Source organism: Protopterus annectens, chromosome 1.part0 (genome assembly GCF_019279795.1).
Source record: "Protopterus annectens isolate FY-2018-M chromosome 1.part0, PAN1.0, whole genome shotgun sequence".
In the NCBI taxonomy this organism is placed as follows: domain Eukaryota; kingdom Metazoa; phylum Chordata; order Ceratodontiformes; family Protopteridae; genus Protopterus; species Protopterus annectens.
In genome coordinates this window covers 1,915,177,894-1,915,194,593 of record NC_056725.1, presented here as the reverse complement: position 1 = coordinate 1,915,194,593, position 16,700 = coordinate 1,915,177,894, and the positions used below count along the sequence as shown (strand labels likewise).

General features: G+C 42.4%; 1 protein-coding gene across 2 annotated transcripts in view; it reads right to left on the bottom strand.

Annotated features, from left to right (window-relative positions):
- The window catches only part of SENP6 (SUMO specific peptidase 6), a gene marked incomplete in the record, with an annotated part of 3,063,818 nt that overhangs the window by 449,589 nt on the left and 2,597,529 nt on the right, over positions 1–16,700 (bottom strand).

Sequence of the window (16,700 nt, the reverse complement as noted above, 5' to 3'; positions counted from 1 at the left end):
GACTGTTTCAAAGAAATCAACCAGGTTTAAGAGGCAGGATCTGCCCTTAACAAAGCCAAACTGGGTAGGATCCAGTGTTTGTAGGTCCCCAATATCTTTATTTATGAAGTCCATGATGATCCTTTCCATAGCTTTGCAGACCAAGCTAGTTAGGCTTATGGGGCGATAGTTTCCAGGATCCGTTGAGGCACCACCTTTATGGAGAGGGACCACTGTTGCTGTACGCCACTCTTTGGGCACATATCCTGTAGTAAGGCTGAAACTGAACAGTAGTTTTATGTTTGGGTTTAGCTCTTCTTGGAGTTCATGTAGGACGCAGCCCAGGACACCGTCTGGTCCCATTGATGCTGTGTTTTTTGCTTTGGAGAGGGCGGCTCTTACCTGAGCATCTGAGATGTCAGGGGGGCAGCACTCTGCTGGGATAGATATTTGCCCTTTGGTGGGAGTTTGCGCTGAACATGTCAGCTAGGATGTTGGCAATGTCTGTGGGTTCGGTGTATTTTTTGTCATTTTGGACTAATTCTGAGCATATCTGGGAATTACCACCCAGATTCCTAACATAACTAAAGAAAGCCTTATGATTATCCTTAGTGCCCTGTGCAATTTTTCTCTCGAAGCTGGCCTTAGACAATTTTGTGTGTGCCCGTAGTTTTTTGCTAATACTGATCAGTGATGCCTTCCCTTTTTGGGATTTTGCTCTATCATTTAGTAGCTTCCTCCTTCTATTGTATAGTTTGTTTATGGCTGGGGTCCACCAGACAGGACGTCTGCCTTTGGAGGATTGGGTCTTGGTTTTATTTGGGATTGCATGATCCATGCATTCCTGAAGGTGTTCATAGAATGCGTTTATAAAGGATTCTGCGGTCTGGGCCATATTTTCCACAGGCCCAGGGGCTTTGAAGGATTCCACCTCAGTTTTGAGGAGTGTGAAATTTGCTTTAGAGAAGTTTTTCACTGTGGTTTTCTGGGCAGGGTGTGGGATCGGGATGTGAATATCCAGTGAGATTAGTTTATGGTCTGATCTTACCAGTGAGAGATACACTTCTGGTCTGGAGCATAGAGTCCCCATGTTGTTGGTGATCAGGTCCAGTATGTTTTCCCCTCTTGTGGGAGTGGTAACAAGTTGTTCCATAGCATTTGAGTTTATAAATTCTAGGAACCTTTGGGCTAGGGTGTTGGAGCTAGAGTAATGCTCCCAGTCTATGTTTGGGTAGTTGAAGTCGCCCAATATAATGGTGTTTGGAGAGACCTTCATATTTTCCAGTGTTCTCAGGAAGGCCGAGTGGGGTTCCTGGGTTTGGGAGGGTGGTCTGTAGCAGGCTATAAACTGGAAGGCAGTTTTAGACACTGTTAGTTGCACATGGACAGTCTCTGATGCTTCGTGCTTTGCCACCAACCTGGAGGTGTGGGTATCTTTGATGAATATCGATACTCCCCCTCCTTTCGTGGTTCGGTCCAAGTTTTGGGGCCGAAAAGCATGGTATGAGGTATAACCTGGTAGTGCTGGGGTGCTCTCGGGAGCCCTGAACCAGGTTTCTGTTACTGCACAGATATCAATGTTCTCCATGCTAAGGAGAGTTTCGAGTGCGTGCATCTTGAGGTTTAGACTTCTGGCGTTGAGTAGCATTACTCTTAGTTTCTTATCCCTTGTGATACCTATGGAGGTGGGTTTGTCTTTTGAGCCTTGCCTAAAAAAGGCACTATGGGGGTAGCAAGAGCCTTTGCCAATATCCGAAAGCCCAGGGGTGACAGGTGCAAGCCGTCCCTAGCGAAGCATCGTGGCTTGTCGAGCATATCATCCCAAGCTGACAGGCACTGGATCCCCTTTGAATAACACCAGTACTTAAGCCAATTGTTGAAATTGATCATCCTGTCTTCATATTGTGGCATCATTCTTGGTGAGGGTAAGATGCTACTCAAGGTCAGGGTCATACCGGCCTGGGCTACATGCTCAGAGAGCTCCTTTATGTCTCTTTTCATGTAGTCCAGGGAGGTACGTCTCAGATCATTCACACCAGCATGGACAATGACTGAGTCATATTTGTACTTGCCTTGGAGTGACCTGAGTGCTTGTGTTATGTGGCGGATCCTAGCGCCCGACAGGCTGCTCACCGTGACCCTCTCCTTGGTCAGCCTGGTGAGCGGGATGTCAGTGTGCCTGACGATAGAGTCACCTATTACAAGTGTATCAGGTGTGTTGTTTAGTCTTAAGGGCTGTGACTGTTCGGCACACTGGCTTTGTGAGCTATGTGTTGCACGTGTTTTGTTTTGGGGTAGCGGCTGCTTGGGTGTCTGCTTTGGAGGTCTCTGCTGCTTCGGCAGATCTTTATTTAGAGCCTCGAGTATGTTTTGTGTGATTATGTGTTTGGTTTGCTGTCGTGGTAGGTCTATGTGAGACTGGAATTGTAGTGAGTGTGGTTTCCTTCTCCTCCTGACTGGTTATGCCAGTACTGAGTTGAAAGAGCTTAGCCTCCAGTTTGGCTATATGGTTGCATCTCTCACATGTGTTGGAATTTCTTGGGAGGAGGAGAGGGTTGTCTGTGTACATGAGGCAGTTGTATCATTGCCTCAAGATTCCCAGATTCACCAGCTGGACCGGAGAGGAGATTGACAACTCACCTTTGGACAAGCTAGAATAATATTGGGAATTCCTTAATTGAAAACCAGGGCCAGTGGGGAGTGAAGGTGTAGTGCTTTTAATTTTTAGTGCTGACTTATATAACTGCTTTAGTGAGCAAGTGCCAGGTAACTTAAGTGCAATGTGTTACAGGTAACTTAAATGCAAAAACGACAAACAGTAACTTTCTTTCAAGTGAAACAAGGAAATAAGTACAGTAAGCAATGCAGATATCACTAGTGATCCACAGAAGCGCTGAGAAGCCGCTTATTAAGTGGAATTAGCGTTCCAGGGAAATAACAAGCAACCAAGCATATAAACAAAGCTAGATTCAGCAGGCCTGGATCTAGTCTATGCTACAGCAAACAAGGTGTACCAATTTCAGTAAGATACAGTTCAAATATTCAGGCACTATAAACCTTTAACCAGAAATTCCCAGCTCAGAAGGGCAGAGTCCAGCCTCTTCTCCCACAAGAGTGCAGACCACAAACCTTCTTAATGTAAAATAACTGGCCTGAAGCCCAAGTGCTTAAACCAGAACTAATACACTTTAAGAATAACAGACACTGGGCTCTCAATCAGCAGTTCCCAACTTAGAAGGATGAAAGCTACCTGTCCTGCCACCACAGTGCATGCCACAAACCTTCGTAATGTATAACAACTGGTCTGAAGCCCAAGTGCTTAATCCAAAAGACTTAGAATGATAGCTACGCTTTAATCAAGTTACTACCAAGCAGTAATAAATACGATTGAATACTTCAGAGAATGCCTGGATTAGTGCTCAAGTTACACAAACAAAGCTAGATCCAGCAGGCCCGAATCCAGTCTATGCCACAGCAAACAAGGCGCACCAACTTCAGTAAGAAGCAGTTCAGATATGCATGCACTATAAGCCTTCAACCAGAAATTCCCAGCTCAGAAGGGCAGAGTCCAGGCTCTCCTCCCACAAGAGTGCAGACCACGAACCCTCTTAATGTAAAATAACTGGCCTGAAAGCCCAAGTGCTTAAACCAGAATTAATACACTTTTAGAATAACAGACACTGAGCCCTCAAATCAGCAGTTCCCAACCTAGAAGGATGTAAGCTACCTGTTCTGCCACTACAGTGCAGACCACAAACCCTCTCAGTGCAAAACAACTGGTCCGAAGCCCAAGTGTTTAAACCAAAAGGTTAGAATGAGTTACACCAAGCAGTAATAAATACAAGTGAGTACTTTTAAGATGATGCAAAAGTAAAAAAAGTAGGTAGAAACACAAGTACAGTAAAAGCAGATGAATTTTTTTTTTCCCTGAATAAGTGCTGAGATCAAAGAAACAGATTTGAGTGCTGAAACTAGAAAACTGGCTAGTTATAAGAAAAAAAAACTAAGCTAGAAGGCTTCCCTCCAACACAGAAGGGCTTGGGGGCTCAGAAGCCTACAAATAGTCTATACCACTTAACAAGAAAGGCAAGAAACAAGCTTACATTTTTTTTTCTGTTTCCCAGATGCTCTCTTTGTACACAGTAGGAGTGCCTGAAATCAGAATATGATCTCACTGCACTCAGTTGAGTGAGCAAATGAGATGGGCCCAGAAGGAGTATCCAAACACAGATTTACAAGAGGGACGGGCAGTTGCAAGGCCACTAAGATTAACACCAAAACAAAAACAGGGAGGGTGGGTGGAACTAACTGAAGAGCAGAGTCAATTATAGTAAACAGCTGTACTGTTTGTAGTCCTTGTACAGACCACCGTCCCAGGATAGGCTGTAGTGGGATGTTAACAGGCCCTGTAGAATTGTCTGTAAGAAATTCATCATTTGTTCTGAAAGTCTGTAGTGCTTAGAAAATGTATGGGCAGAAGACCAGGTGGTAGCCTCTGAAACAGACTGCATAAACACACACCTACAGAAAGCTAAAGTTAGCTCTTGTGAGCCTTCGTATGATGTTTTAGCTTGTTTTCAATGGTAAGAGTAGCAGAAAATGATAAAGTGACAGCCGCTTGGCTAACAACCACTAGGGCTCTTTTAAGCCTAGTTATGCAACCTACAAATTTGATTTTTATGGGAGGGGAGGTTACTGAGTGCCTCTGTCCATTGCAGACATAGGTGCCAGACCAAGGGTGAATTTCCAATTACCCATCCATTGGCCCATGTTGGCCTTAAATAGGGATAGGGAGAAACTCTGCTTCACATGGATGGGGAATCTGTTCAAGAGAATAGGAATTCTGAGAAACATCTCTTTCTCTAGCTTGCCCCATTTATGTTGCAAGCAAAATTTAAGTATTTTAATCCAGTACTTTTGATGTTATTTGTTTTGTGAAGTGCAAAAGGTTCATCAAAACAGGGTTCAGGGATGATTTGGATGCCAGCCAAAGATCACCTCTAAGTCGTCTGTGTGATAAAGAGAAAAATGACAGGCTTTGAGGCAATTAGCACAGGACATCATGTTTACTCCTTGCATTGTTTTTGTAAGGAACCTCTGTGGACATTCCAGTTGCTGTATGTGTCTGGTCAGGTATATATCAATTGGGGCATTATATTCTATGATGGGTCTAATAACAGCCAAGTACAGTGGTAGGATAACCTTTCTAGACCTACATGCCATGCACTTGCTTACAATTTGAGCAGCAAAGAAAGATTTTGTTACTACTGTGGACATATGTTGGTCTTAGGCCAAGTTATTATCTACGTGAGTTCCTAGATCCCCGACTAGTGAATCAACTTTTAGGGGTGCTTGATTGATGATGTAGTTATCCGGGTGGTCAGATTCCTAAAAGGTACTATAATGCATTTCTTAATATTGGGGTTTAAGTCATGACTTTGGCACTAAGTGTTTGTCTGTGTTAGACCTTCCTGAAGGGTGTTCTCATCTTGGAGGGATTAAATGACTGCTCCCAGTTCGTAACCATCTGCTAACATGGCTAGCCAAAGGCCACTGATATTAGATTTTACATCAGAGAAGTAGATGACAAAGATGAGTGGGCCTAGCACAGAGTCCTGGGAGATTCTACTGGTGACCATCCTCTTTGTGGAGGTGGCCTCACTGATTCTAACCTCCTGTGTCCTATCAGTGAGACAGCTAACTATCCAACATGTTATAAAGGGGTTCATACTTAGTCCCATAAGTTTATTGATGATGTCGGAGTGGGATATCGTATCAAGTGCTTTAGCCAGAACTAGGTAAACAGTATGCACTGTTTTCCCCTCATCCATTGCCTTAGTGACCTTTTCATAGTAGGACACCATATTCAGTAACCATGACCTTCCTTTGAAAAAGCCAGACTGGGGTGGAGCCAGTGTTTAGAAGTCACCTATGTCCTTCCTGATAATTTTTTCCATGGCCTGCAAATAAGACAAGTCAGACTGATGAGTCTTTAGTTTCCAGGATCTGTTGATGGTCCTCCCTTATGAAGGCAGATGACAGTCACAGTCCTCCATTCACAAGGCACAAAGTCTATTTTATGACTATACTTAAATAATGACTCCAGGAGTCCTGATAAATCGTATTTTAGACTGTTCAGAAGGCATCCTTGGATGTTATCAGAGCCCACTGAGGCTGTGTTCTTGGCTTTAGCAGGTGCAGCCAATACACACTTCCTAGATATAGTTGTAGGGGTTATATCTGAGGTTATTTTTGAGGATATGAATGAGGGCTGGAGGTATAGCTGGAACTGCATTTGTCTGCTAACATGTTTGCACCATTAACCATCAGTTTAGCACACTGCTTTGTACAGCCCTGAGGTTTCTGATACAGCCCAAGGTTTCCTTACAGTTTTCTTTCACTTAGGATGATATCAACCTCGAACTTGATTTTGCTTGACCTATTAGCCCTCTTAGTAGCCATTTAGTTTGATGAGAGAGTTTTTACAGACTCATAGGATGTTACTAGGCCTATCAACCCAGAAGTCATTTCCAGCCTAGCTGTTTCATCCCAATGTAATACCATAGATATTTTAGTCAATACCCAGGATTGTATTTATTAATGGCTGCCCATGTCCAGGAGGGTTGTGGGCACTATCTCCGGTAGGAATTTATGGTGCCACATCCACTCATCCAGGTTCCTTTTGAACAGTGTCACAGAGGTGCTCTGCTTCACATGAATTTGCAGCCTATTCCAAAGATGTGGCACACATTAGGAGACAAATCTGTCCCTTCAGCATGTCCAATTTAAGTCGCAGACCATATTTAGGTCCCTGGAATGGGTAGCTGTAGTTCCATTTGATTTACAGATGTGCAGAAAATTCATTAGGTTTGGGTCAGAGACTGCTGTGCAAGCCAGGCACAAGTCTCCTCCAAGAAGTCTATTTGTTACTGAGTATAGTGACAGGGACTTTAGTTGGTCTGTGTAAGGCATGTGCTGGACTCCCTTGATCATCTTAGTTAGAAACCTCTGAGGTCTCTCCAGTTGCTGAAACTGCTTTGTACGATACATGCTGAAAGGGGTTATACTCAGTTATGGGCCTGATTAGTGACTAGTACAGAGGGGTTATAACCTCCCTTACTCCAGAGACGATACTGTTACTTATCAAGTGTGCTACATAGAAATCCTTCCTTACTACAATAGACACATGGTGGTCAAAATTAAGGTCGCAGTCTACTTCTGATCCCAGATCTCTTACCGCTTCCTTCGATATTGTGCAGCTATAAACAAAGGGATTTTGTCTAAATCTAGGGATGTGACTGTCCCTCTTTACTCAGCCCTTTAAGGGAATTACCCTTCTTGAGTTTTTTCATAATATTTTGCCTTTTGATGTACATCCTATTTAATGTGGGACACCACCAGTGTGTGTTATTTCTGGGACTTGTCCTGGGCTTACTTCTGTTAAGTACAGAATTCTCTATGCAGCCACTGACATGGTTGTACCAAGTTTCTGAGAGCAAGGCTGTTGTGTTCTTGGGGTTTGGAGGGGCACTGAACTTAGACAAATCATCACTTAAAAGGTAAGTTGCCTTGGAATAGTGCCTAAAAGTCATTGATTTTAATGGAATTATGAAGGTGATTTTACTTTCAAAGGATACAACTTTTTAGCTGGACTTTACCAGGGAGGACAAGACATGGGGGGATGGGGTACAACATTCTCCCATATTTACAAGCATGAGGTCCAGTATGATTGAGCCTCTAGTGGCCGTATTCACTATTTCGTCAAAGGTGTTTGTATTTATGATGTCCAGGAATCTCTGTGCCTGTAGATTTGAGGCCATGTAGGATTCCCAGTCTATAGAGGGATAATTTAAGTTTCCCATGAGCAGGGTTATTAGGTTAGATGGTAAATATTCCCAGTAGGTCCAAGTATGCATCATGAGCTTCTTGGAACATGGAAGGTGACCTACAGCTGGCTAGTATATAGTACGGGATTGTTTCTATGGTGTTTTGCATGTGGAGGAACTTCAGCATATCATCCTGTTTGACCATCGTAGAGGTATGCTTGTTACTGATGTATATTGAGACACCTCCACCTTTATCCACTGTCTGTAAAGCTACTGGTTTAAAAGTTTGGAAGGTACTGAAACCTTGCACTGCAGGGGTATATACTGCCACTTTAAACAATGTCGAGGTAACTGCAGAGATGAATATATTATCTTGTGTGAGACAGGGCTTGGAGGGAATTTATTTAATGGATTTTCTACTTACACTGTTGGCACTGAGCAGTAACACCTTGAGGTTTCGTTGAGTTGATTTTGCTATGTCAGTAGGTTTGTCAATTTGCCATTTAAAAAAAAAAAAGGCACTATGGGAGGTGGATAAAGTTTTAGCCAGTATTCAAAAGCAGCGGGGAAAGGTACTGACCATTCTTGGCAAATCAGTATGGTCTGTTAACCATGTCCTCCAAACTGAGAAATACTGGATCACCTTAGAATGATATAAGACAGCCAGTTGCTGAAATCAATCATTTTTGCTCATATTGTGGCATCATCCTTGGTGATGGTAATATGCTGCTGCTCAATGCTAGGTTTATACCAGCCTGAGACATATATTTTTAAAGTTCCATAATGTCTTTCTTCATATAGTCCAGGAAGGAACATCTCAGGTAATTTACAACTTCATGTACTATGATGGAATCATAACTGGCACCTGTGGGCATAATGACTTGAATGCATGCGTGATTTGGCTGATCCTGGCTCCAGCTAAGCAACTAACAGTTATCATCTTGTGCAGTCTGGTTAGAGAGACATCAGTATATCGCACAATGCAGGCCCTTAGCACAAATGTCCTGGAAAGTGTGTCTGCTTGCCTTAAGGGCTCCATGTTTGGGGATCCAATGGGAGTTAAGTGCTGTTTTTTTCTCAGTACCACTGGGCTTGCTGAGGCATAGCTTTGACAACAGGTTTGACAACAGGCAGTACAGGTGACCTGTGCTGTTTGGGAAGACCTCGGCATACGTTACTGTGTGCGTGTGCTATGTTGGGTGGTTGTTGTGTGTGTGGTTTGCATATGTGATCTTCTGCACTTGTATGTGACTTTAGCTTCCAGTGTCATTGTGCAAGTACACCACTCGCATACTGTGTCTGCTTCTTTAAGGAATACGTGGTTGTTGGTAAACATGAGACAGTTGCTACACTGTCTCAAGCTGCCCACATCCACCAAGCTGGCTATAGACACGTTAGGAAATTACATATCCATACTGTCCAGTCCTTTGACTGCAAGATACAAATGGGTGGTATACTCAAGTTAGAAGGATATTAAGCATGCTTTGTTGGTGCAGATTAATAAGGGTGCTTTATTGGGGCAGATTATGCGAAACAGTACTAAATTTAACCAATGTTTACTTAACAATGAATTCTACTAAATCTACAGGTATTGCCATTCAACATCACCCAACTAGCTGCTCAATGTCTGCTACAAGCAAGGTATTTGCTCTGTACTGCTACTTTACAGGGTACAGTTTTTATGGACTGTTCTACAAAAAAAATTGCTTTCTAGGTGTTTTCTAGTGTACACGGCACTGCTAACCCACACAAATTTATAGCAGCGAAGAAAAAACAGAAAACTAACTAATGAGCCCACTGGCCAATAAAATGACTGAACTACAATTTTTTTTGTGTATTTTCCCAACTCAGACAGACCAGGCAAACATCTCCTGCTACCCATCAAGCTGAAGTGGTGGCCAACAAAATAGTAGCTTTCTAAGTCAAAAACTTAATGGGAAAAGAAGCAGCAGGTTTGAACAGAGGCTTTATAGCATTTACAGGACATAATTCATATCTCACAAAGGAGCAATTACCTTATTAACCACACTAAAATGTAGAATTCCTTTAAGTATTTAACATACTGCAAAGAAATGAGGGGAGACTCCACTGGCACGCATGTTGAATATTGCATCTTCATTGAAGTAAACATGAATTAAGCATGTCAAGACAGGTATTTCAGGAAAACTGACACTGGAACAGGACGGTCCTGATAACTTCTCTGGCAACAAATTGAAAATCCACATTTGGCCAGGTAAGATTTCATGGTAGCAGCCTTTCTGTTCTTCTTGAAGATATTCAGTGTATCCTAGGAAAACTGGTGAAGAATAAATCAGCAAAGGTGTCAGCTGTATATTCTTCAAGGCTGGGATGTGTGAGGGCCCACTTTTTCTTGGTTAGGAGGTCAAACTGTATAGTTAGTGTGAGAGACTCCATGCTGGACATCCACATGAGAAGGGATAGTCAGTTCAGTCTGGGCAAAAAGGATGCTATTAGAAGCATCATTGGCCCCTCCTACCTCACCTAATTGTGATTGTCTGTTCGTTCTTTGGATCAGGGAAAGACAAGCTAAGTGTACAGCCTGAGTAAAAGAAACTTCTGACATCACTTCAGGTAGAAAGAGGGGGGGGGGGTTGGCTGTCAGGAAGACTTTCTTTGTGAAACCTTTGAATGGGTGCCTGGAGCTCAGAAATCCTTCTGGCTGAAGTGATGGCCACAAATAGTCCAGTTTTCCAGATGGTAACCTTGATGTCTGAGGAGGATGCAGGCTCAAAGGGAGACAGGGTACGTTTCTCCAACACAAAGGTCCAGGATGGGGCAAGGATCCCCTTAGGGGGTCAATGATATCTCTGAGGAATTGTTTCACCATGGAATGGGAAAACAGGGGTGGCTGCAAAGACAGGCAGGCAGAGATAGCTGAGGTATGCATTTTAATGAAGGAGTAAGAACGTCCCTTAGATAAAAGTCTATCTAGGAGAGATAAATCAAAGGGGGGATATACTTGCTAGTAAAGACTGCTTCCCATTGGAGTGGAACCAGTGAGAAAAATCTTTTCCATTCACAGATTCAAGACTTCCTGGTGATGGGTCTCCTGGACTCTCTGAAGAGGAGTAAGGCATCCATGTTAAGTTAAACAAGCTGGACTGGATGCGAATCAAATGTTCCAAGTAGCCAGCTTGAGGTGTATATTGGTCTCTCTGTTCTGTGTTAGGAGATCTGTCTCTGATAGCAGCAACCATGGTTCTTCTTTGGCTATGCTGAGTACCATGGAGAATCAGTACTGCCCAAGCCAGAAAGATGCTATCAGGATCATCTCCAGCCCCTCTTCACTGATCTTCACAAGTATCTTGGGGATGATGAGTATGGGAAGGAAGGCATACAGAAATAGACCTCCCCAATGGAAGAAGGCATCTGTCTTCCAGACCCTGTAGTTTAGGTCCTTTGAACAAAACTTGAGCTGGTAGAAACAAAAAGGTCCACGTATCTGTGAGTTTTCTGAATACAAGACATCAGCATCCATTTGTGAAGGTTTGCTAGGTTGCCGTCTGTCCATGAAAAGTAAATGAGCCAACAGGTATAATCCTACTTCATGTGCTGTTTACCAGAGATGCATGGCCATATGGCACAAAGGGAAGGAGTGGGGACCTTCCTGGGGTGTTGTCTATCCTTACCAACAGAATACCTGGTATCTAGTTCTGCCTTTCTGTCTGAATGCTGCAAGGACTTTGTAGACTACATTCATTTCTTTTAGACTAATAAGACTTAAGAAGTTGCTGTCCCACCTGCCCTGCATTCTCAAACTGTCTGTGCATGCTCCCCAAGCTAGGCCTGAGACATCAAAGGTGATCACTTAGTATCCTGCCAATGAGGTGAAGGGGACTCCCTTTTTCAGTTTTCATTCATTTAATCACAACAGTTCTTTCTTGATGCATGGAAGAAAAGTAATCTTGAAGCTCATAAGACGTTGGTGCTGACATCGCAAAGGTTTGATACATCACTGTATTTTTCTTGTGCAGTTTTCCCAAGGCTATCATTAGAACGCAACAGACTATATATTCCAGTGCTCACAAGGGCTCCCTAGCTGAAGCAGATCCTTCCTGGATTAACTTTTTGGAAACACACATTAGGGAATGGATAAAGGCAATTTGTCTGTTGGAATCCAACGGAGCCCCTCGAAACATTAGACTGTTGAAGGGAAATAGGCTCGACTTCTTGTAAAAGAGTGAACCCTAAGTCTGCAAGGCTATCATGGTAATTTGCAAAGAAGAGTCGAGCTCCTCTACCAAGCCTGTTTAAATGACACAGTCATCAAAACATTAATAAATCTGCATGCCCTTGGTCCAACAAATGGCAACTACTGGTAGTAAATAAATCTCTAACTTTGTTGAATGTTAATGAGAATTTTGAATTAAATAATAGCAATCTCTACCTACTATGGAACATTCTAGCAAATGCTAGAAAATGTATTACCAGAAAATGGAAATCAAATCTGGAACCATCATTTAAAGAATTTCTGCTAATATTATAGGAAATTGCATTACTGGAAACCAAAGTAAAAGAACTAAGAATAGCACCAAGACGATGGAACAAGAATCCATGGGAAAAATACTATCACTTATTGAGACACTAAACTTGAATTCAAACTCTTGAGAGTGAAAGAAAAAGGAACAAATGATCTCTCATTAATATGATGTTACTCTGGCTAGACTGATCAATATCATTTAATTTAATTTCAGGCCAACTGTAAATATTGTATATATTTATACTGTTTTACTTATCAGAAAATGTATTAAGATTATTATACAATGGAATTATTTGAAAAATTAATAAAAACATGGAGTAAAAAAAAAAGGCACTTACTGCAGTAAGACATTTTGCGAAGAATCTGGAAGCAGCAAACAAGCAAAAAGAGCAATGTACAGAATTGGCAATGTTTCCTACCTGCTCTGAAACAAAATAATTCCCTGTGTTCTTTTGCTATGGGGATGTGTAGGTACATATCCTTTAAACCCAATGTGATCATGAGTGCCTGAGGAAGGATCATGAGAAGTTTTTTTTAGAGTTAGCATTTTGAAATTCCAAACCTCCAATAATTGTTTAACCTTGAGTGGTCTAAAATGGTTCCACCATTTCCTTCTTTTCTTGGAAGCAGAAACAGCCTGGAATAAAACCCCATCCATAACTCATTCGAACAGAGTGGTTCTACAGAACCCTGTGATAGCAGATTCTTAATCTGAGCCTGTGCCTCTTATCTGTCCTTTGGAGACATGAAGAATGCCTGAGAACCTTGGGAGAGAGTAAAACTGTTTTCTGTACCCATTTCTGATATCAGTCCGGGGTGATGGTTTGCCACTGATCTAGGAAGACAGAAAGAGAGAGAAAGACTGCTTCCTAGCTTTGTAAGATGGCTGGTGTGAAGTTGTGCTGGAGTGGAGTTTTGAGGGGGGGGGGGGGTTTAAGTTATGGCTACTCCCTGATGGGTCCCTGTAAGCATGATTCCTGGGTCTGTTTGACACCTTTTTGCTGTCTATCCCCTTCTGCTCTTTCTGCTTTTATTTTCTGACTGGAAGGCAGGAAAGGACCAGGATGTAGAAGGGTAATTTTTGCTGAACCCTGGAAGTAGAACCAGCAGAAAGTCTGACAGTTTGCATTGTCTTAGCCTTCTCCACAGGTATTAAGCCCCAGAGTACAAACAGGAATTCCCTGTCCTGGGGGAAATCAAGGATTTTAGCTTTGATATGGTCAGAATAGGAATGCTCTCTAACTTGAGGCAGCTGCCCTGCTTAAATGCTTCAACAGCATCAATGCCACAGTGTAATATTGCTAAGCAACCCTGGAACTGGTGTAGCAAAGTTTTACGAACTCCTTTTGGGCAGCTTTGTCTTGTATCTCCTTAGTTTTTTGTTTCATCTAGTTTAGGATAGATTCCTGGAATTTAACCACGTGAAACAGGAAATACAAAGCTCTCATGGTCAGGATAGCTCAGGGACAACCCAAGTCTGTCACGGGTTCTACCCTACTTGTCACAGGGCAAAAGATTCTTCGAGGCACTACCTTTGGCTCTCTTGGACCCTGAGGAAACCATCTCAAGGTCCACCACTGGATTGCTAACAAGGATGTTTGTTAAGAATCCAAAACCCTGTAAAAATGGCCAGGTTTCCTGGGGGTAGGGGGACTGGAAGTCAGGTTGCAGGGAAGCATCCTACATGACATCTACTATCACTAGGACTGAAGGAATAGGCAGGGATTTATGCTCAGGAAGACAAACTTCCTGATCCTTTTCTTGGACTGAGAGTAGTCCTGAGCTTCCCAACTGAAAGACACTCGCAACTTGTGTAGAAGTCTTTCCATGGATAACACCACAGGTGGTGAAGCTGAGGCAAGGGCATCATCCAACTCAGAGTGGGCATATAACCCTGAAAGGCTTGTTCACATATGCCAGCTTCTCCTCATTTGAGTCAAAGGAAGAGGACTCCCAGTCTCGTGAATTAATTAAACCCATGATATCCGCAGTTAACCTATTATGGTTCTGTGGATAAAGCCTGTGATGGTGTTTGCAGCCTGAGGGGCCTAGGCTGGGGGCAAGCTTACAGCAGCCTCCTTGTGTTTAGCGTTAGGTCTGTCTACTGGTCTAGCTGTGTCACTGGTAGCAGCTGGCACAGGCTGTGGGTGGTTGTGACCTGCATTCAGTCTACTGAGATCTCCGACCTACTGCTCCAGATAATTACTTCCTCCTCTTCAAACAGTTCCAAACTAGAGATGGAAGCTGGCACCTGCCTAGTGGCTCTGGCCCATCTGATGACTTAGCTAACTTGGCTCGAGTGGATGTTGATGGAGCCAATGACACGGTGTCCTCTGAAGGGATTGCAGCCACATAACGGTTTGCCTGAGGGGTCTGTGATGGTGCCTTTCCTCCTCTGATAAACTCAAGCCTAGGCAGACTAACAGATAAAGGAGCACTACAATCTGGCTGTCTAATGACCTTCAGGCATGTCCTTCTCTTACAAGGAAGATCAGAACCACCACCAGAAGTCACAGCATACGAAGGCCACCAACACTGCTTTTCCTTATTCAAAACTTTTGAAGGGTTTTGGCCCAACATTTTATAGTCCTAGAATTAAAATGTATGCTCTGGGGCCAGGCAGAATAGAAAAACAGACAAAATCTTGGTAAGGGATCTGGTTTCCACACTCTACACAAATATTAGTCTTAACCTTCATCTAATGAAATACAGTATAAGCAGTAGAAAAAATACTAAGCTCTGTAATAGGGCACTGGATGATTTATCCCTAGTTTTCGCTCAATCATACTGGATAAAGGATGTCTCAGGGTCCAACAGAAAGAAAGAAATAAAGAAATGGCACTGGCCAACAACCATTTATTCACTCATATCTTGAAGCTGGAGAGGAGTGAGTCTGTCACACCTATGGGAGGGGAAACATTTTCTCATAATCAGGCCAAGGAATTCCCATGGCAGGAAACCCTCAAGGTTTATTACTGAAGCATTGAAACTTTATGAACATCTGAAATTCTTCTGTAAAGTTACTAGGAAAAGTGCTTTCCAGGAAAGGTATTTTAAATTTCACTTTCTGTGCAGGTCAAAAGGCGATAAAGTTAGTCTTTGGAATAAAGTCAAAATCATAAGAAAAGAGTACTTTTTAATGTTTAAATATAAAAGATCTTCCAAGGAATGCTTTGACTTAGTGACTTGCTCCATCCAGAGGAAAAGCTGCCAGGCGAGCAGATACCAATGTTACATAAACATTAATGGATCACTATGTTACACACAAATCAAATAACTTAATTTGATAGAGCAATATCATAAGTACAAGACAATGTAAATAATCCAGACCTTGTAATACAAGAAAATCTCCAACTTCTGAAGGCATAATTTTCTAGCAGCTGGACTCTCTCATTCAAGATGTGAAATTATGGAGATAAAAATTATTTCCCACTCTGTCCTCTAGGATGAAAGACTCAAGCTGTTCAGACTTGTATGCAAAACCTTGCTTTGCTGGCCTGACAGTGTGTCACTAATAATGTGTGTAGAGGTAATGGTCAAGGTCAGACTCATCAGTAGACAATACTACGGATGTCTAAGAAACTGTGACAAACAGACTGGCCTTGTCTTGCTCCGCTGTGAGCAAAGGAAGAGGAGGGAAGGTATTCATTAAAAGCACAGTCCATTCTAATGGAGAAAACAGCCACCTTCCACACCCTGCTGAAAAAATAAGAGAAAAAAATGTGTTGACTTGACTGTTTGGATGTTTCAAAAACAGCCCAGTTCTGGAAAGCCCAGATATGTACAAATTCTTGAAAGAAATGAGGATCCTGTTTTCCAGTCATGTGGCATTACTACTTTCCTACTCAGGGAATTCACAAATTGATTTTGCAAATACAGAATATGGAGTGCTTTTAAAAGATGCAGACTGATTTGCAAATCTGTCTCCAAGATTATGACTGTAACATTGCATAACTGGGAATTACCAATACCAACGGAGAACTGTTGCATTGTTTTGTATACACACTGGCTGAAAAGCACCCAGAAAAGTTATCAGACTCTGTAAACGGCATTCATAATTTTTCAATCTGCTGTGGAATCTCTTCTGTTGAAAAGCAGCTACGCTGTACAAAAAAGCTGTTTATGTGGGCCCCCCAGGCATCAGCATGCTGTGAAAATACTGGATCTCAGATGGAGAAGTGTTATTCCAACTGATACGTTTACTGTGCATGTTCATCATGGAAATGTAAGTGTTGAAGAGAAGAAATTATGTCCAATGAATCCTTACTTTGATTCAATATATTTACAACTTTTCCTCAAATGTAGTCCTGTAGGAGGTACCAGAAAGACTCAAGAACACGCGTTTACCAGAATTCAAATATACTGTCTTGCTGTAATAGCTTGATAAGACTGTT